A 22,661-nucleotide genomic window follows, 5' to 3' on the forward strand; every position below is an offset into this window, starting at 1 on the left:
TTTCTCTGAAAATTCAACCTCACATGAAATTCCAGATTGTGGCATATGAAATGAGAGGAAAAGTCTACAAAACAGAAAATTTTGTACTGTACCAGGCAGAGTATAACCTGTATTTCAGACTTGTGTTGCTCTTTAAACCTGTTTTGTATGTCCTTGCTCGATCCCTTCAAAACTGGACCTCCATGGCCAAAACAGATGGTCCTTATTTATTTTGGCCTATTACAATATTTCAAGAGAAAGACTCCAAAGGTGTTTTGTGAGACAACAGATAAGTGACAAACTCTGTAACAATGCAGCAATTAGTAATGTAGTAATTGCTGTAGCAATGTGCCTTATTAAAAAGGATGCATATGTGGTAACCAAGGCCAATATTATTGAACAACTCCAAACACTGCAGTGTGTTTCTGCAAGGGGAAAGTTCTTTGCATGCACCATACAGCAAGCCAAATGTAATATATTTTGAGAATGAAGCAATTTGTTGAATGCACATCTTTGTCCTCTTCTCTCCCCCCCTCCTCCTTTTCCTCTCTCCTTGCACGAAATTTGAAGGCATTCATGTAAAATGGCTCTTAGGAATATCACACACAGTTTTATTTATGGTAAATTTATTATAATAAGGATGTTCTCTGTCATTGTCTGAGAGATTTATTTATTGTATCACACTTTTGAAACTGCTGATATTGATTGTTTCAAGAGTTTGCCTTAAAGGAAAAGGGGAGAAAAACGACAAAAAAAGCCTCACAAATGAAAAGAAATGGCCATGTTGCTATCAATTATTTCATAATGAGATATGAGGGGAGAATTTTAAACATTATCTCTAGCATTACAGTTGAACAAACAATATATTTACTGGAAATTATACTTCAATGATGAATGGCTTGTTTTAAAATAGAGACTTCTCTAATGGGGGCTCTTCTGAGAAGCAGTGACACACAGTCCAACTCACAATTATTACTGCATTTTAATCGAAACTGAACTCCGTATTTCTGCCAGAGAGTGAGAAGAGTGAATCCTATTTGCAAATATCTCTCTCCTAATGATCCCCAAACAATAACAAATTCTGAGCTGTCCAAAAATATTCTAGCGATAACTCCATTTGCCAGTAATTCATCTTTTTTCCTCCTGCTACAACCCCTCTTTTGCTTTCTTTCTCAGTGTCCAGGTACGTTTTCAATTGCAAAGATTCAATAAAAAGGAGTATAACACTAGCTTTTCCCACCACCACCAAACGAGTGCACCCTTCCCCCGCCACCACCTCATCTTATGTAGAAGAGGGAATTGAATATTACTCACTGCAGTTTCTAGCTATGACAGACAGTAATTTACCATTTTATTGTGATTCAGTGCTTTGGACAGAGGCACACATTGCCTGTCATGCTGTGTTCATCACCGACTGTAGAGACAAGCATTGCTTGTCAAATAGTAGAGCCCCTATAATGAGGACACCTAGGTGTAACATAAAAGATTCACAGGCAAAAGGACTTCTTATGGAGGGCTTAAAGCCTCTAAAGCAGTATGAGCTAGTTAGATAATACACAAACTTTAGAAGTGCTACAGACAGATATTTCCTCCTTATATCTCTTAGGCATACCAAAAACGTTATCAACAGAACAATATGTAAACGTTTGTGCAAAGTAGGCAGAGCAATTTATTTGCATTATCTCACCACCCTGTAGAAGGGAGGAAGGAGAAGGTGTGGGTGTATGTGTAGGACATGCACAACAAAACCTCACAACCTAAACCAGGTGTGTGCGAGGGAAAGCGAAAAACCTTCTACCTTTCAGCGAAGCTGTTGGATGGTCACTAATGAGATTTCCAATTATTTTCATTTGTCTTCATTTCTACCAAGCTTGACTCTGCATGGCATTTTTTCATAAAGCAAAAGGTAAGGTGGGCCAGCAGGTTACTGCACACGCGTCACGCTGTAAGCAGCTGTCAGGGGGCAGAACACTGACACTTGAGATTGGATTAATCCTCCATCAAACCTAATTGGAAATAATGGACTGGATCCTCAGCTGGGGTAAATGGACACAAAACCAGTGTTTTTCAGTGAGGCTGTTCTCTTTTGTGTCCATCATGAAGCTGCCCAACCCATGCATTGGCAGTGTGACTGCCTGCCTGTCATTGCCCGTATGTCTCCCAAGGCTGGAGATGGTCCCCTGAAGTTTGAGGTGTTTGGGGTGTTTGGGGCATCAGCACCCTCTTGGTCATATAGGGAAGGGTCTGCACAAAACATGAAGGTGGTGAGGCACTGAAACAGGTTGCCCAGATGCTCCATCCCTGGAAGTGTTCAAGGCCGGGTTGGACAGGGATTGGAGCACCCTGATCTCCTGGGAAGTGTCCCTGCCCATGGCAAGAGGGGCTGGAACTAGGTGATCTTTAAGATCCTTTCCAACCCAAACTATTTGGAGATTCTATGCTTCTACAAAAGTTTCCAGAGCATGCAGGCAATACCTCCTCTCCTCTGCAGATGCAGTTCTGGCCCAGGCTTTGCTCAGGGATATAGGCAGTCTTGTCAACAGGACAGAGCTGAGACCACGTAAGGGGTCTGAGAAGTTGAGTGTAAAGCCAGAGCTATGCTTGTCTTCAGACATTTGGCTCCAGTGTGGACTCAAAGCAACCTCTGAAGTGCAGAGAGTTCTTTACAAATCAGGGGCCTCTGTGGGTAAAGTTACCTCTTGCATTTTATTCCCTCCCACCCCAGTCTAAGTGGGCTTGGTTAGCCTGAGATTGCAAAACATCCTTGGAGTGTACACTTTCAAGGGTAAGCAGAGACATACCACTTATGCAGTGGTCCTGTGTGAAGACCATACACTTGCCTGAGTGGGAGAAGACAGAGTAAGAGATCCATGAGCTGTCTTTTCCAGATAGGATTTCTCCAGGATACCCCACAACTGAAAACCACACAAGTAAACCCATGTCAGCTTTTCCCTGGCCAAAGGGACAATGCCCTTCCTCAGCAGTCCTTCCCCTGGATACCCTCTGGGAGGTAGGAGTTTTCTCCACTCTCCTCTGTGTACTCTGCCCTCCCTTGTCTGGGATAGGGAGATGGAAAAAACAAAGCTGGATGCAAATGCTGCTGGGTGGAAGCTGTACTATATGTTTTTATACTTTCTTATTTGCACAGTAATGTGAGCACACACAAGTTCACCAGTGCATTACAATACGCACATTTTCAGTCTTCAATGTTGTGTTACAGAAATCTGCCTCCGCATACAGTTCAACATCTCATTTGCAGGCAAGGTTATGTTTTCCTTTAAGGGTAGTTAGAAACACAACCAATTTTAGGTACTAATACTAATTTAGGAAAGTGCATGTTCTAATAAAGGTAGTTTAAATGTATTTAGAGGCTGAGGAGTACTTGAACTTTAATATTGCCAGTTTCAGATATACATTTGAATATTAGTGAAGCTAAACTGATTGATTGAATTACTTTAGGGAAGGGTGAGACACAAATGCAACATTTTAGTTAGTCTTATTACATTTTCATTTAGCTTAAGGGAAATTGTAACTGCTTGAAGACTGGATATTAAAAATACCCGGGTAAATTTTTGCAAGATTTTGCTTTATCACTACGTGCATATGTCACATGCTGACATTCATTTGCTAATGCTCTTTCCCATCTTTTGTCCCACTTCTCCTAAAAAAGAAAACAAGATGTGAAATTGAAAAATGGTGCTCACTGAGGGGTTTAAAGACATTTGAAATTTGGAATATATTTTAAAGGTCAATTTCAGCAGTAATTATGTTATAATGGTGAAGCTTTTAGAGAATGCGAAACGCAAGATTAATATGTTGCCAGATAAAAAGTGGCAGAAGACTCTATCTTGTGTGTGTGTGTGTGAGTGAGTGAGAGACTACGTGTGTACATGCACATGTTGCACATGTTAAACGTTACAGGCTCCAGCAACACATCAGAACAAGTTTCACAGTTACAGGAAACATCACTAGGCTTTGTACATGTACAAAACTTCCACTGTTATCAAGGACCCTTACACTGAACACAGGCTCATACTTTTAGTCCCAGAAAGGGGCTACCAATTTTCTGTTCCAGCTAATGCCAACAGCAGCAGCAGCAACTGATCCACACTTGAAATGAGAGTCCAGTGTGCAAGGTGCTGTATGGCCAGAGAATAAAACCCATAAAGCTATTTATGCACGTTTATTTAGTCAAGACAAAGGGAGACTTTTCACACATTTTGAGAGGAATTAGAGATGTCGTTAGATAAAATTAAGTGTTCTGATTTACAATGTGTATCTACATAAAAACCAGACATATTTCAGTCTTTTTAAATTCTGAGATTTGTGCTTTAACTACAGGATCATATATGTAGTTTTGTATTTTGACAGATGCTTTTCTGGCTCATTGTGTGCTTCTTGTTGCCTGATAACTTAATGTACCTCAGCATACTCAATCAAAAAAAGAAACCTCTGAGTCATGACAATGCCAAACATCACATGAGTTTTCAGCTCTTCTAGAGCGAGTTGTATAAGAATGTTTAGATCCTCTGATGGAAATTACTCCATAAACCACAGTGTAGGCAACAAATGTTTTTGTTGCAAAACCCATTCTGCTGGAGGCAATACTACCACTCCATGAATGGCATTATTACAAAACTCAGTCTTGGCTTTTCACCGAGGCCTGCTACAGACGGGGACTTTCATCCCAACAAAGTTTTTCTGGCTTCTTTTTGGAAATCCAAGCCTGACAGCACATTTCTAAGAAGGAAAGTCACACGGATGGATCAAAGCCTGAACACAGAGGGGAGTGTTCATACTGTCCAGCTGTAGCTATCTGAAGCAAATCCTGTGAAATCTGGAGGCCCTTGTGTATCTCTATTCATTATATAGGAGTGGGATTCCTATCTTTTATTTTTAACATTTAGAAGTCAGGAGAAGAGGTCTGAGCTTCCCTGATTTTCTTTTAGGTCCAGCAGAGAAAAACGGGCAGGCAATAAGTGTGACTCACCTAACTGTTTCTAGGTGGATATTCAGGTTGTTATTGCTCTCCTCTCACTGCATAGGGAAGCTAAGGACAAGCTCAGGGTAGGCATCTAACTCTTAGGCACTTAATCCTTAGATGAACCTCAATTGCACACTGCTCACTCCATTTACATTTAAATTAGGTGCCTAAAGACCACAGGAAGATGGTAAGCTCCCATCTCCCCAGCGACAGAGTGAATATGAAGGCAGAGCCCCCATAGCAAGGGCTGTGATTGCTCTGGAATCTGCAAGGCACCTGGCCACTGCAGAAAGGCAGAGTAAAACAATAAACCCAAACACGATGTATACTGAGAGAACTAGTAATTTCCCAAAGCACATCATAAATAGTATATTTATAACATTAGTTAAATGTCTGCAACTAAAATTATTTATAATAGAGATGTGAGAACTCAATAGACTATTAGTGAAGTCAACTTGTTTCATTCCAGAAGGACTGGACAAAGACTTATTACACTGTATATGAAAGTCTTAAAGAGTTGTTGGCTTAGAAAAGTTTCTTTCCAAGATGTCTTCATAAAAATAATGAATGTGTTATAGAGCATAGCTTATGAGAGAAAACCTAGTTTGTCTTGACTCCTCTCTGACATATTTCCCATATAAACAAGGAGAAAAAAAAATATGTACTTGTATCCTAATGAAATAATAGCATACAATGTTAAAGAGAGCTCCAGAAAACCTACACCACAGTATCTTTTGCCTTTGAGTTTCTCCACAGTGTGTAAAGCAAAGAGTGAGTGAAGGCCAACAGGTTGCTGCCTTTATGGGCAACAATACCTACATCTCTATCTGTAAATACAATGCCAGGATGTTGGCATGTGCCCTGCCCTTCAGTTTCCCACACTGCAGAACCATTAGCACATGCCTTGACAGTTTTGGTCTGTGTCCAGACTGATCACTGGTCCCTACATGAAAGCGCACATCAAGGACCATTCCCAAAAGTAGTGTGAATAAATATCTGCCAGGTTTGTCTCCTTCCACCCTACCCTGCCCACTGTGTTTCCAGCAGGCTCTCCATGCTCATGGGTGCTGATACATCCTTATGCCGCACCTCATGGCATTAAGCACATCCCCTCATTTCCAGGCTTGGCTAACACTGGTCTGTTATAAGGGGCTTCTCTCCCGCTCCTCTGAGCAGAGCCCACACAAAATAACAGATCTACTTTCTGTGAATGTGGTTCAGACTGTGTCTGTTGGTTGTGGAGCTGGAGAATTGTTCCTAAACCTGTTTTATTTAGTCACAAAGACGTGTTCAGTGCCTCTGCTGCTTTTGGGAATGAAGGACTAGTTTTCAGCAGCAGAAAATCTGTATCTTTGAGCACGGATAAGGTTTTCTGTTCCTTCTCCAACTGTGATCTTGATCTTGGAGGCTCAAGAGCTGGTTACTCAGAGCGGATCAGGTCATTCTCTCTTCATACAACAGCATTCACTCAGCTGGACCAGTCAACAAATAACCAGGGAGAAGAAACAGGAGGTGGTAAGGGCTGTTATTATCACCTGTTGCTTTTGTGACTTGGATCCCATTTTAAGAGGCTATGAAAAACCACCAGCCAGCTCAAATTAAAAATATAACAGGTCACTGCCAAACTCCATTCTTTTACCCTCCTTTCTGAGGTTTTTTTGGAGTGATCATACCCGCTTCTTGTTGTTTCTTTGTCGTCAAGGTCATGCATTATGAAGATTTCTTTTCACTCAATACACTGAAGGATAAATAAATCAGGATAAATCAACTCCCTCCATCCCCCTCAAGGAGGAAATTTGCCCTCTGCAACTTCTCCTGGTCCTCTTCGTTGTTGTTGTCCATTTAATAAACACTGCAGCAAGGCAGTGTCTCTTTGTCATCTCCCTTCAGATTCCAAGACTCTGTGTTGCGCATTAAAGGTTTGGAGCCACAGGGTGTGCCAAAAGCTGGGTCATATGTTTTGCTGTGATGTTTCTACTATTTCAGCTTTGTCTAGAAAGGGCAAATGGTCAATCATCTTCCTGAGAGTTAATGGAGCATTTCTGCATCAAGAGGAAAAAGTGAAAAAGTTTTAAAAGAGTGGCTTATTATCTCAGTAAACCAAAATTCACCTGGCCTGTCACCTGCCTAGGAGTCTTCATTTTCATTTCTTTTTTTCCTCACAATTTTTTTTCCTTTGCTTTCCTTCACTTTTTAAGTTTTTCTGTAATTCTGTTGCTTCAGTTTCAGTTCCACACCCATTTCCAGTTCTCCAATTATAATATTTTGAACTTTAACATTAAAACTGGGATACCTGTCTAACATCTATCCTGTGTAGGTTTCTAAGCTCTTTGCAGACAGTAATTAACAGAATCTGACAAAAATTCTGAAAGTTTAGGTTAGTGGAGGCACAGAGTGCCTGAGTGGTCAGATGCTTAATTAGTGGCAGAGCTAGAAAGAGAGCCTGGGAGTCCTGACACCTCATTCCTTGATTTGACCATCTGATGTTGTCTCACACAAAGCATAGGAAAATATGGATCAGACTATATCTCTCCCCATCCCTCTTTATCTTATTGTAATACTGTCCATATTTAATCTACTTTGTCAATGCCAAATACCCCACCAGTCTACCTTGGGAAACACTCTGTGATTCTCTGGTTACTCTGTAATATTCTGTCTTCTGGTCCCAACCTTTCCCTGGAGATACACCCCCCTGCCTCCTGTAGCACAGGAGGCTGTTAGTGATATTAAAGGCTCACCTTCAGCTACATCAACCATTGAATCCAGTCAAATAAGAAAATATTTTTTCTGTCTCCATCAACAGGGACATAGAATCACAGAATCATAGCATCATAGAATCATGGAATCACAGAATAGTTTGGGCTGAAAGGGACCATTAGAGGTCATCCAGTCCAATGTCCCTGCAATGAGCAGGGACATCGTCACCTAGATCAGGTTTTTCAGACCCCGGTTCAACCTGACCTTGAATGTTTCCTGGGAGGTGGCTTGTTGAGCATTGCAGGACTCTTTGTTTGTGGTGAGGTTTACAAGCACATCGGGGCTGATATTTCCTCCAGCATGTGCCCAAAGTTTACACCTATCCTAAACCACTGCTAAGCACCACCTCTGAGCAGTCAACCTGACAAATGTAAGTTTTTCTCTGACTTCAGGTAGGGACAGCATCTTATGAGAAGGCATACATCCATTTCCCATCTATCCCATATACTTGTATGGCTCCCAACATATTGTTTTTTAGGTTAAGCTCTCATGCTTCCTTCTATGTGCTTAGGAAGGACTAGGAGCCAGATGTAGGGATGGGGAGCTGGTCTTGCCAGGATGGCAAGAGCACAGGTCAGTGGGCTCCGGACACACACACATTCTTCACATCTTCACAAAGACACATTTCAAATTACCTTGTCCACAGCTGCAAAGGAAACCATAGCAGAACTCGTGACTGGTTCCCTGCTATTGCTTCACGAGGTGTCTTGTTACTGGTGGGGTTCAACCTTCACCTGCTCCATTCAGGTATTTCTGTACAGCTGGGGGCAACCAACCCTTGCACGTACTGAATCTGCCTGTCTCAGTGTCTGCACTGTTTCTACTGTTCATCATCCCGCCCCATGCTGCCATCTCCCTGACTAATTAATAAGTGAGTCATCTTCTCCCGTGGCCTCGAAATGCATTCAAGCTGTCGGTGGGACATTTATTTATTTATTTCGTTGTGGTTAAAGGCCTACTCTCCTAAACAATGAAAGGATAAGTAAAATCAACTCAGACAAGGTTATTTCACATTCCTAATTTCCAACATTTTTTTTCTTTTTGCTGAAGTCCCACAATGCTTGTTCGTGTTTTCCTCCCTTCCCTCTCCCACCTGCTAACAAAAAAAACCAAAATACATTTTCGAATCAAGATAAAGCCATCAAAGAACTAACTAAACATGATTAGAAAGGACCTCTCCTTAATGGGAAAAAAATCATGATTTAGACCTGGCTGCTTTCCAAATATCCCTGTGCAATCAACCAAAGAAACACATTTTAGAAAACAGAATTGTAAAAGTAACTTTGAAGAATTGGTTGCCATGGAAACAGATCTGTAAATACTTAACTGCAAACATTAAGTGACACAGTGATATTCCAGAGCCCAGGATGCTTTAAAAGGATGGCAAATTTCACCCGGCTCTTTAAATAATCAACTCGGCTGTGCTTTGATTTTCCTTCTTTTTTTTCCCTTTCTCCTTTCTTTTTTTCACACTATTCAGTGCAATCGCATCCCTGTTCTCAGGCATGTGTGATAATGGAAATGCCAGAACTATTTTATAAAAGAGAGCCCTGATCTTTTATAACATGGAAGCAGAGAGGGAGGATGCGGCACCAAATAGAGAGTCAGAGCAACCTGTGGAGTCTGAAAATATAGCTCAGACTCATTCTGTTTCCCTGTAACTGCAGGGTCAGAAGAAAGAGTGATTGATTGTGGCTTTTCACTGCAAGAAAAACCGCAAACGACCAGCAATTTCTTGTCATCTGCCAGGGAAGAATCAGATGCAAGGAAATAAAAGGGTTGTGGGCAATTTTAATTTAAACAAGTGGGTGCATTTATGTTGTGCCCTAGCCTTAAATCTTTGCTTAGACTTAACTCACTCCTGGGTTCCCCAGTACATTTCAAGGCCCAGCTCCTGTTGAATTCAGTGCAATAAGAGTTTCCTTATTCCTTGGGGAGTCAGAGCCCATTTCCTTTCTTCTTATGGAGCATCCATGCCCCACATGCTTAGCTGGTTCTGCAAAGAAGGTGACTTCTTTTGAAATCCTCAGGTGTTTGAAAGGCAAAACCTCTCTCGCCCTACTAAGATCAGAAAAGTCAACAGCATTTGTGTTTCCTCCTGGGAGAGCAGTGAGGGGTGGCTGCTGACAGACCTTTCACTGGCTGCAGGCATTGACTATGGAAGACTTTTTGCAAGCCTGCTTTCCTGAGATTTTGAATGACTGAATTTTCAGACATAGTTGCAAAGGTCTACATGTTCTCCCTAGCCTCAAGGGAGGTGAGATGGGTCATCAGTACCATAGCGTGAAGGATAACTTCAGGGATGACCATGACCCAGTGCATGAGAACGCAGTGAACTGCGGTTATACACCTGGTCCCATCAGATGCTTCTTAATAGCCTTGCTCATCTGTTTGAAGTTTGGCAATATAGGTTTTGCTGCAGTTTTGAAACCTAACATGGGCAGAAGCTGACTGCAGGTTAATTTAACTTGTAGAAGTCTTATGGGCAAGGTGATTCCTCTTTGGTTTCTGACAGACTGTGCTCAGAGCCTATGAGCATCCCTACACTGCTAAAATAGCATATGGCTTTTCCGGAGTAAGGGGCTAGGAGGGAGGAGAGGATATTTTCCCACTACAACCCTGCTGTTGGCAAGCACTTGGATTTGAACCAGAGATCCTCACTGCTGAGCAACAGCCTGTGAGTATCTGCAAACACGGGTTTAGCTGTCGCTTTAGGAGGACCTTTAATAACCTGCTTGTTTTCATCGTTCTGGTTGGGTTTGAGGTTTTCTCTTCCCAGTGGGCCGGCTGTGTTATCCTACTGAAAGCTGAGCAGTATTATCCTTTAAGCTGATTTTTCTGCCCAGCTTAGGAAAAGAAGGGACAGGCAGAGGAAGGAAAAAAACATAGAGGCCAAGGATGCAAGAAAAAACAGGAGGGGACAGAGAAAAGCAGTTTGAAAGGAACCCTGATCTCCAGAGTGATCACCTTTAACTTACACATTTTATTTGCTGGGAGTCTGTATAACTGTAAGGGATTCACCTCTCCTCTGTCTAGTCTTGGGGTTAGCAAAATAAACAGTGAAACACAGATAGAGGGATAAACCTAGATATAGATAAGTTGGCAATCAATTTATATATATAGATATATCATTTTTTTAAGAGGTGCCTTTATCTCATATAGCTGAAAAGTTCCCACCTGGATCTCTCCTCTGCACAACCTGCTTATCCCTGTATCTCACATATATACCATCTGTCTGGAAACCTTTGAGAGAAACCTGTGTGATCTTTGTGGAGGGAAAGTGAGGAAAAGCACATTTTCCTTTGCCTTTCTCCACTCCCTGCTCCCTCCTCTGGGTGCATGCTTCAAGGAGATGTGTGTATGTCAGGCAGAACCCGACACAGGGCAGGGAGAGGAGAGGTGGCTCTCATTTGCAAAATCTGCAGTGTTTTCATCCTTGGCATGGTGGTGATGGGGTGGGGGAGAGGAAGGGGGTATGGCATGTCACTTCACTTTATCACTGCCTGGGCTCTCGCCTTGTCATTCGGCACTTGCCATGAATCTAAAGAGAGTTTGGCCTTAATAACTTCACACAAGTACTGCATTGCCAGTGACTTTAGAGACGGGTGACAGCAAGCAAGGAATTATAATGAATTGCTGCAAATGCCTTCTTCACACAGATTACAGTTATTTTCCTCTGAGCCTGCATGCCTTCCAACATCAGGATTTCGGTTCAGAAGATAGGGTTGGGTGGTTTTGTGTCTAAGGAGACAGGCACACATTTAGCCACCTCACTTGGGCCCCTTCACCCATTTTTTCTCCTACTGCCTACCTGGTGTTTTTTTGCTAGTTGATTTGTTTCAGATTTTTTTTTCTCTTATGCAGTCAGAAAACTGATTTTCCTACTGAAAGCAGTATGCTGATCACAAGCCACCCTGTGCTTTGACAGGGAGTAGAAGGAAGTTTGGCCCTTATTGTGACTGAAACAATTTAATTTGGGGTTAACATCTTTGCCTGCCACCATAGTCATGTAGATTGGACTGTGAAGGTCTCCCCACTATCTCCTCCAGCCAGAACACGTCACCTGGCTGTTTGTCCATCCTGATGTTTCCTGATGAAGGTGCTCTCAAACATCATTCTTGTCTTCATCAGGGCAGCTCTTTTGGTCTCAGTAGAATGAGCAACTGTCCTTGCAAGCATTGCTCAGCACCCAAAGTGCCTGTGACTGGTTCAGGTTGACTGTCACTGTTGCCTATAAGTAGACTTAGCTTAGTCTGTGGTGCATTTGGGTTTTGATTATTGTACGAAAGAGGGTAAGGGTCACCCAAATACAGCATGACATTTTTAAAATTGATGCTAATGGCCAGTACATGGCCAGAATATGGCCCATAACCATTTCTCACTTCTCCATTAGTCACCATTGTTTTCCTTAACAGATATTTAACAGTAGCGAAGTGATGTAGTACTCGGCATTGCTAAGAAGAAATTGTCTGCACAGATAGGTAAACGGCCCTAAAAATCTCCTTGGTGCTAACACTAGCCAAACTCTCCATCTTTATGCTCATTCTGGAGATTTCTTTGCTAGGGTTCAGAATATAACTATTCTTGGGCTGAGGACAGCAGATTGTCTTGTTTTGTCACTCTCCACTCCAAACAGAACGCTGGAGGTGGAACTGTCTCGATGTCACCTTCTCTGTTCAGGTGATTTCAGTGGTGGTCTGCAGAGAGCGGAGGATAAACGCCACACAAAATCAAGAATAGCCTTCAGTAAGGTGTGAAAAGAGAACTGTTAGGCAGTCACTTTGTGCAGCTCTGCAAGGGTCACTTCTGTTCTGGCAGAACATCTCCCAAAATCACTAGAGTAAATGGGAAGATTTGCTTTCACTGCCCTGTTTTTTGCTACAGTTTGAGAACACAAGATAGTTTCTCCACATGAGTTAGAAGTATAACTCTAAGTGCACTTCAACCCATCAACTTTAGGTATTTAAAAGAATCCTTAAAGAGCTTTGTTTGAGGCCCCAGGTCAGCTGAGCTTTGTACAGTGCAGGCAGCTTTCTCAGCCTAATTATCCATAAAAGGAGGCCTTGTTTCAACTATTCAGTTCCTAGATTGGCTTTAAAAGACATTATTTGTGTTATTGCCCGTGTTACTTGTTTAGTTAGCAGCTGTCATATGTCAGGATCAACTGAGACACGGCAATGCGTGGCAAAAATATTTCAATTATACATGGAGCTATTCTTAAGCATTTAAAAAAGAGGCATGTCTGTCACTTAAGTCCATGTTATCCTGGAGGTGCACACCTGCTGCTCCTGGGTCTCAGGTGCACTTGGGACAGGCATTTGATCTTCTGTTTTCATTGGTAATGAGTTAGTTGTTGTGAGGGCAGAGAAAGTCTGGTTACAAAATGCTCTGAGAAACAGGGGACTGAAAAGCAATATTGTTAAAGAGTGAGCTATTTCAGTAAAGGCTCTGAGAGCAGCACGCTTGCATTTTCTGTAATCCGGTGTGTCTTTGCATCGCCACCAACTTGGTTACTGGCAGGGAGAGTCTGTTGCTACCAGCTCTGCGGTGTCAATGCAGTTAAAGGGACACTGCCAACATGCTCTACCTCCTCAGGAACAAAATGTGAATTACAAGTAGTTTCAGGTGCTATGTTTGCCCTTGAGTACCCTTTGCTGATTTCTGTTGTCTCACAAACATGTTTTGGAATGCCTTTCCTTCCCTTGCTGCAATGCAAGAGCCCAACAACAGACTGTCGGTCGCCAAAGGGGTGTCTCAAAGTCCATCCCTGGCAGAAGGGTGGTAGCTTCACTTTGTCAGTCTCCCTGTAAAAAAAGTGTGTGGTGATGGTACTTTGCGTCATGCGCCTTGTCAATAAATTTATCAATTAAGTTTCAAGGTAAGGAGGACACCCCCAGGCTTTATCAGCACCTGCTCTTACAGAGTTTTTCCACATCTTCCACTGCTGGCCTTTGTCAGAGACAGGACATTCTGCCTGGATCCACAGGCTCTGCCTGTGCAGCAATTTGCAGGTTATGAAGTATGACATGTTTATTTTTTCACAGTTATGCCAAAAACTGAGCCGGCTTCTTTAGTGTTCTGATCACAATTGAATTGGACAGGGTTAGCAGCTAAGAAAATCTATATTTAACTTGTAGGTGACTAAACATTACTGGTGCCATCTCACAGGTATCTGATATTGCAGTTACTTTTGTCCATGACTCTAAGATCAGGAATGAATCTCAATTTTCATCTGTAACAGGTTTGTACCAGAGTAAGCACACTGGATGGAAGTATGGCCGCATGGCCTAAAATTGTTGTGCTACCATTCCTAATGGGTTGCCATCCACTTTTTGGGCTTCTCATGGCTTCTTCTGCCTGCAGGGGTGGTAGAGCAAAGGACACTTATTTGATGAGCTATATCAGGTCAACTAACAGAGGACAATTGATTATATATAGCACCAAAATCTTTAGTACAGGAGCTATGCACTCAGCACTGTGGTGTTAATTTATCCACATCAGGTGTGAACACACTATCAAATTACATCAGTGAACTAGCTAGCTCTGCTAAAATGTTCAAGTTTTAACATTAGTTTTACATAGAAGAATAGAAAATGGATTTTCTACAAATGGGCATTAATCCCAGATTCTATCTGAACCCTAGGCTCAGTCTGAAACTTTTTGAGACACAGTTAAAGCATCAAAATACATCAAAGACATTTGAAGCAGCAGTATCTAAGATCAGCACTTTATTTCATGTGCTCGAAGCTTTTGTGATCCTTTAGCTGGTGCCATGTACTTGGATTGCTGTAATATTTAACCACGGCCTTACTTAAAATAGTTAAAGCAAACACTATTATTCCTTTAAGAGGGCAACAGATTCCACCTTATTTTTAAACTTCCTAAATGAACTAAAGAGAGGTCTAAATGCCCTCACAGTCTTCTGCTTTACTCTAACAAAACGAACCTAAATAGGAAAGCTGACTTAAGCAATTACAGTTTTGTCAACATTTGTGTTTTTTCTGGATTGGAATGTAAAGGCAGAATATCAAAACCCATCTTGGCACAAGGAGTTCCAGAAACACTGAAACTTTTTAGTCTGACATCTTTGATTGAAGAAGAACATTTAGGCTTTTCTCAAATTGAAATTCAATTTCCAAGCGGCCAGACCTGAGCTGTCGCGGTGCCTCAGGCAAATGCTGTGGATGGGGGGCACCATGGGATTTGTAGCCTGGCAGGGGAGCCCAACCCTGTGAAGGTTGGGGATGTAAGACAGCTAAACTATTGCTCTCACAAGAAATGGCTTTCAGAACTATTATTTGAATTGTGGGAAAATTTCACTTTCATCAGAAGTCCTTCAATTATCTTTTTTCAAACAACAGATAATTGTCTGCATTTAAGGGAGAAAATGATCTGTGGGTTTAGCAGAGAAAAGGGGACATTGACCTAAAACACACTCTTGAAAGGTGGAGTTAAGTGTTCTGTGCATAATTTTGAAGGGAAAAAAAAAAAATAACCACAAAACCAAAGCAAAACCACAGCACCCCCCCACACACCCCTGTCCCTACCCCGCACCCAACACACCCACACAATAAAACACAAACCTTGGTTTATTCGATGTGAAGTTTGTGATTTCAGTTAGTTTGACCAGCATTCTTCCATAAAGAATTTACTAGTCTACTAGATTTTGAGACATCACAACTTATTTTCTGTTGCACAATTTATGATTATATGTAATTACTAATTAAATGCAATAATAATAATGAATGCATTCCTCAGGCTTGAGCAAACTCAGTGACTTGAGCAATTCAGGTTGCATTGTTTAATAAGTCTTTGTCCAAAACAAAAAGAAAAAACCAAACTAAACCAAACAAACAAAACCAAACAAACAAACAAACAAAACAAAACCAAACCAAAAAAAACCAACATCCTGATGTTTCATTAAAAAAAAAAAAAAAGGAAGTGAGGAGCTTCAGAGTTGTAGATGTACATCATACACAATTATATGTCCTGAATGCATTAATTCAGGAGAGGGGAAAACAGGAGTAGTTGCAAGTGGATTAAAACAGCTCTCTAGTTAAAAACCTGTCTTCTTTATAGAGGAACCTTGCTCTATGCCTCTTTTAATTCTTTCTCTATTTCTTTTTCATTTGATATTTCCATTAAGTGGAAGTGGTAAAAAAACTGACCTGTGCATTGTCCTCTTCTGCCTTCTCCATATTGGGTCAGCCGGGATTATACCACCACACAGGCAGACTGGTGGTGATGGTGGTTTTAAGGATGGGATTTTAAGGAAATAGGAAAGGAAACGGCGAAGAGCTGGGTGGGTTGGAAAACATTTTTAGGAACACAAACGCATAGAAACACAGATTTGTGAAAGAAACTTAGAGGTGTATTGGGTGGCTCAAGAGGGAGACAGACACATTAGATCAGCTTTCTCTCCAATTTATCCTACTGCATGGCTGAAGTCCAATCATCAGTGAGGAACAGGGAAAGTTGAGCCTGCTGTTGAGAGGGCAGTAGGGATGCTCAGCCCTAGATGGAAATCAGGCAGAGGAGATGCTTGGTCAGCTTAGCTTTAAATGAGAAAGAGAAGGCAAGAGAGAGAAAGAAGGAGAGACAATGTTTGATGCTTTGTTAATTTAAAAGTGCAGTAGCACTGGAGACCCTGTACTTGATGTCACCGATATGAATTTCAGGCCTTTCCTTCTCAGAGAGCATCAGGGAAGGAAACAAGAAAGGCAGAGGTGACCTTCAACCTTTCCCTCCCTAAAGAGCAGAGGGAAAGGGCTGTCAGATGTGAGGAGGTCAGAGGAGCTCTGACTGTTACCACCCACCACTGGGAGAAAGGCTCATCCCTGCTTGTGTTTCAAACAGCACAAAGAAATCTTGATGGAAAGAAAACCTATTACATATCTTGCTGTAATGGTTTTTAAATGTTTTTATTTACCAGCAGTGGCAATAACTTTCTGTTGGTATCAAGACATCACCAGCTAAAGATAAAGGAATCTTTCAACTGACAGTGCCTGGGGTCAGGAAATAATTCTCCTGCTCTCTCTGTCTATCTCTGCATAATTGACCCTGTGAATTATGGGGGTGAAATGGGGAGAACACAGTCTTCCAAGGCAACAAGCACTACCTGGCAGAAGACAAGGACCAACACTATAAAGTTCAGTACAGTAAATTCTGTTGTTTTTTTTAATACCCACAATATTTCACCTGTAGAGACATCAACCAACATTCAAAATGTTTAATGCTGAAGCAGACAAGTCTACAGTTCTTTTCCATGCTTTATCTCATCCTTGCTAGAAGGAAATCAGATCAGTGGTGTAAATCCAAATTCCTTGTCTTGAGAACACTTGCTGACAAATTGGACATGAAATTATCTCAGTTTTATTTCTAGCAAGTTTTATAAGCTGAAATGCTATGAAACATATGTAGCATGGCTAGTTCCTTGTCCCCCCTCCCCAGCTTAGTTCCTGAAGATAGTTCAACTAGAGTCACTTTACTACAGAATAGTTGGGGTTAGAAGTGATCTCTGGAGTTCATCTAGTTCAGCACCAGGTGGGGTTGGAGCTTTTTTTGATTCATAACATAAACTACTAGAACAAAGAGATGGGAGCCAGCTACATTTTGCTGCCTTTGTTTGTGGTTAGTAAAGAGAAGGTTTCCTTGTCACATATCCCACATTTCATTTAGAAAACAAAAATTCTGGCTTTTCCAAACTAGAATTTCTGTCTTCCTATTCCTGTGAAATGGGGGATCCTAAAAGTCAGTGGCAGACAGCAGTGGAATGACTGCTTCGGATTCTGAAGCACATGATTTTTCAAGCAAAGGGTAGAGGGTTCAGAAAGTTTAGGTGTGGAGTGCAGGAGCTCATGTCTGAATACACAGTCTTGATTTTGGCTTTGGCTGAGATACAAGATGGTGCACATCTTAGCAGTTCCTTAACTCTGGTCCCAGAAATGATGACCCCAGCTTCCCAAAGCCTTTCCTACTTTTAGGAATGTGGTTAGGTCCTTCACTGGAGGGAGCTATTACCACAATCATGTCTTCTCTACACGTATGATCTTTCCCAAACCTACCTGTGGGGCTCAGAGAGAGCCTGGACTCCATTTGTCTTCCTTGGCAGTCAGAGGAAGATGGTTTCCTCACGATAAGCTTTTGTCTTTGACACCCTTTGGATCCTGAAAAGTCCTTGGAACTAGTTCTTTGTATTACAGTCAGTGCTGTTTTCATTGGGCATGTGAATTCCCTAACTGCTGTACAACTGATGAGAGGAAATGACAGAAATCTTGGCATTCTATGAGAAAAAGCTCCAAAGTGTTTCGTGGTTTCACTACTGTGCCAGCATACAAATGGTCAAAAGTGATGAATAAGACCCCCTAAAAACATCCGGGTTCTTTTCCTTTTCCTTTTCCTTTTCCCTTTCCTTTTCCTTTTCCTTTTCCTTTTCCTTTTCCTTTTCCTTTTCCTTTTCCTTTTCCTTTTTTCTTCTTTTTTTTTCTTTTTCTTTTTTTCTTTTTATTTTTCTTTTTTCTTTTTTCTTTTCTTTTTTTTCCCCAATAGTTACATTTGCAGCTTCTTTTCACTTCTCTCAAAGTTTTCAAGTCTCCAGAGCTCAGGACCTGGTTTATATTTTCAGGCTTTTGTTGTTCACAACAATTCATGTCTGGAAAGGTATTTATTTTTTAACTGAAACCTGTGATTTGCACACAAAACAGCAGAACTCTGGGAGGAGTCATGGATCAACATAAAATATCCTGACACTCAAAACAATGATGGAGTTGGTAATATGGATTCATTACTGCTGTTCTAGTGCTTCTTTGAAACTAGTCTGTATGTTTTTAAGGATGTTAGAAATTCAAGCAGGAAAAAAAATCTTGATAAAAGAAGCTAGTAGCAAATAGCTGGTCTGCTATGACAAAGATGGTTCTTAAACTCTGTAAGGATGTGTGGGAAATCATTTTTCATGAGGTATGTGCTAGTGATCTCTTTGATGCTTGCATCCCTGAGGAGGATATGTACATCTTTTAAAGTGTTCCTGGAGATATTCCCTGTGAATTCATGCAAGAATTCACAAAGTTTAGCATCAATTTTCTTTAGCTCTAAGCAACCTCTCAGATGTATCTCACTTGCATTCTAAGTATAAAAGGCAATGGCCACTCAACGAAGCTGGGAGGTGGGGGTCTTGGATATATTTTTTTTTACCTCATTGCTAAAAAGAAAGGGTTTCCTCATGTAAAACAGCTCAGAAAAAGCTGAAGAAGATAAGACAAAGCCTATGCAACATGCAGCAAAGATTCCTCTGAGAGGACCCAGTGGCTTAAGAAAGACCCTTTGAATGATCAATTCCCTTATGTTGTTCATTGATTTTCTCCTGGTTTTCCCTTATCTTTCCTTTCCTGTTGATATCTCTTTAATTGATTCCTGATTACAGATTACACCAGTTACACACTGTTATTTGTCAAACAATGGAGCCAGTCTTCTCTCTGTGGCTTGGGAAAACACATGCAGCTTTTGATAGTTTTAGGAGGTTCAAACTGAACAAACTGTAGAGAACATAAGATGATCTGATGGTAATTGGCAAAGAAAGAATCTGTACAGACTCTTCTTCAAGCAACTACCTTGTTTACACTCCTATATGGCTAGGAAATCCTGTATCCTGCAAGAATTACAATGCAGCAGAATCTGCAACTGAGTTCAAAATGTGCTTCTTGGACTCATTATCAACTTCAGCTCTGTTTGCAATGCTTAGCATATAAATTATTTAAATTAAACTAACTATATAAATTATTCAAGTTTCTTTCCCCCCCCCTTATCTCTAACAGACACTGCAGAAAGTTCAGTGCTAGTGGTGTCACACTTCACTGCCAATCAGATGGGAGTGTTAAAGGCATCTTACAACATTGGCAGTGCCCAAATGACCATGAGACTCTTAGGAGGCAGCTACCAAAAGCTGAATGACAGTGACGCTGGAACAACTCATCACCAGTGATGTGCTGCATCATGCTCACCAGTGTAAACAAGGATGGAGTTACAAAGGGAATTACAGGAGAAATAAATGTTCTGGAAGTGGTATAAGCTAATCCTGTTAAATTTTTTCTGTTTTGCTTTTGGATGCACCCAGGACTCATTGCTCCTGCTATTAGGAACCCAAGGTGGTCAACAGCCATGCTGTGAGCAAGCCCAGTGCAGTGTTAAGGAACTTAACGCATTATCCTGACCTGGATCCCTTATTCCCTGGTGAAGTACTTACGAGGATCAGCAGGAATGTGGTCTTGATATCTTTGGTTTCCTCCTTTCGTGTCATCTGCTGTATCAGCTTCATAGCCAAAGTCCACAGTGTCTAGAATGAAGCTCTGACTTGAAGGTGTGTGCAAGCACTTTCTTTAGGGCCTCAGCCAGGCATCTGTTTAGGTGCCTCTCATAGACAGGTATGGATCCCAGCTACAGGGGAGCAATAAACTAAAGGGACTGCTTAGAGGGAAGGCTGCCAAGGGCCACTTTGTAGGCAGTCATGAAAGAGAGGCAGGAATAAAGTGTAATTACAATAGCAAACCTGAACAGAGCCCTTCGTTTCGGTGAAACCTGTCTGAATTGCCCTCTATACATAGGTCTTTTCTTTCATTTTTTTTTCCTATTTTCTTAATTTCACATTTCAAATATGATTTAAGAAAGCAGCCTCCACCAGGCCTCCTGATTTTGCTCTGATTGATTTGTAAATCTGTGAGGAGGTGGTTGGGTTAGATTTCTGAGTATGTCCAGACATTGTGATACATCACAGCTGTAGGGTTTGTGGGGGCCATATTTTAGCTGTAGGGAAACAAATAAATTCTTTTGTTCATCACAGTCCCCGTGGACCATCCTTGTGATGGTTCAATACTGGTCCAAATAATAGAAGATAAAATCCGAGATATTGATGACTACCTGTTTAGTCTTGAGTTAGTGTTTTTGTCAAGGACCGATATCAATCCAGGGTGTAGGGGAGTAAGACAGATAAACATATAATAAATATATTAACTCATTTGAAGAATGTATGGATGGGCACAGCATGATCCTTGTTGAGGGGAGGGGGCAGTACAGATGATATGACAGGAAGACATGATGATAAGAGCTATCTGCTGAGACGTTTTGTGAAGTATCAGAGCAGCATCCCCTTCATCTCATGGCTTGAGCATCCCTACAGACCAGGCAGCAGTACCATAAGAGAAAGATATGGCCTGTTTTGCCACTGCAGTGAATTTGAACCTGCTAGAAAGGCAGGCTCAAGGCTCAAATGATTTGAGTGTGATGGAGAGTAGACTGCCACCCTTGTGACTCCACAGTGAGTCTCATGGTACTCGGTGTTTTCCAATTACCTGCAGCCCTTAAAACTGTCTGTGCATACAACAACCTGTTTTTCTCTAATTTAAAAAGAGTAAAAGATTACATCTTGATCACAGGTTCTGGAGAACTGATGGCAAACCTGAATCCTTAAAGCATAGAAGAACAGAAAGAAAACAAAATTACCCAAAGTAATCCTTAAAAAAACAAAGCAGAACAAAAACTACTTTAATCCATCCTCATGATTCAGGGCAAACAAGAAGAACAAATTCTCCCATTTCCTTTTTCAGCAGTTTGGAGTTGCTAAAATACAAGCAGGTGAGAGATATGTCGTATTCATTAAAATGGATACAGCACACTTCTTTCTTTTTAGGCCACCAAGAGATGACATTCTGTGTGTGGTGATAACTGCGAGGATAAGATGGTGTTTCTATTGGTTTCATACTTGCGTGTATTGGACTAGATAGAGGCAATCACCCTGGAGATACTGTATTTACTTCTCTTTCCTTATTTACTTTGTTTCTTTTATTTCACTTTAGGGGACTAGGCTGGAATTGACATTTCTTTCTCTTCAGCAGCAGCCTCCTCTCTCAATGCCAAGTCTCTGGGCACTGAGTTAAGCCAGACAGTGGAATGGACCTGCTGTAAATAGTGTTGATAAATTGGGTAGATAACACAGCGTGGCCTGCTTTACCCCAGTGCACAGAGTAATAAAAAGGAACTTCTGCCTCTGAAAGGTCATCCTATTGACAAGGGGAACGATTGTGGGAATGGCAGTTGTGAGACGCCTGTCGCTGTGGTCACTTTTCCACAAGAGATGCTGAAGGCCTTTTCCTCACTGCCCTCACCCCTGAGGTCGTTTTATTTAGCAGTGCAGGGAAGCTGAGGATTCCTGGTGCCAAACAGAACTGGGCTTCAAAGGTCTCCGAACCTCTCATGATCCAGCTAAGACCAAAATGACCAGCTACTGAGGGGCTTTTCCAACTTGAACAAGATGAGGTAGACTTCACAGGTCTACCCCTTCATCCTTAAATGTTTTGTCACTTCATCCTGTGTAGCCATGAGGTCTTAGTGAGAGGGATAGTATGGTGCTACCAATATGTCAAAATTCTCCCAAGTAGTTCAGTGGTTTCTTTTGGTAGTTATAAAAACATCCTATTTTACTCTGTGTTTTGCATTTATCAGTGCATACAGGGGAGAAAAATAAAATAGCCAACAGAGAACCCACCCAGTAGCCATCACTGAAACATCATTTGGGAGGTGCCAGATCACTCATGGGTCACAGACATTGAGCAGAACTTGGATCATTTGTGTTTGTCACAGAGAAGGCACAATGGAGATCATCCAAAGGAATAGCTCCAATGGATAATTAGAAGTCTCAGACAACTTTGAGGAAACCCACACCCAGAAATCTGGACCTAAAAAACCCTGCCTTCCCCTTTGAGCAGTCAAAGCAAATGTTGTGTATTTGAAAGCACCAAATCACAGATGACAGAACAGAGAGTGCGGTTGTGTTGACATGTGTCCACAAACAACAGCAAATTGAATAATCTCTAATGTCTTGCCTAGACTTGCAGTCCTCTTCATGTCACAGCACTTTTAAACAGCTTTCCCGTTAATATGCCCAATATCAGTA

General features: G+C 41.5%; 1 protein-coding gene and 1 long non-coding RNA gene across 16 annotated transcripts in view; both read left to right on the forward strand.

The window, feature by feature from the left end:
- Positions 1-22,661, forward strand: part of LOC114003380 (CUGBP Elav-like family member 4) — a 699,867-nt gene that overhangs the window by 444,931 nt on the left and 232,275 nt on the right. The gene's annotated exons all lie outside the window — the stretch shown is intronic.
- On the forward strand, positions 7,872-19,783 carry LOC114003385. The gene is made up of 2 exons (XR_003546211.2): positions 7,872-8,090; positions 19,531-19,783. It is a non-coding gene; the product is annotated as an uncharacterized LOC114003385 (long non-coding RNA).

Source organism: Pipra filicauda, unplaced genomic scaffold, assembly GCF_003945595.2.
Source record: "Pipra filicauda isolate LSUMZ 115617 unplaced genomic scaffold, ASM394559v2 scaffold158_size1702193_pilon, whole genome shotgun sequence".
Lineage (NCBI taxonomy): Eukaryota > Metazoa > Chordata > Aves > Passeriformes > Pipridae > Pipra > Pipra filicauda.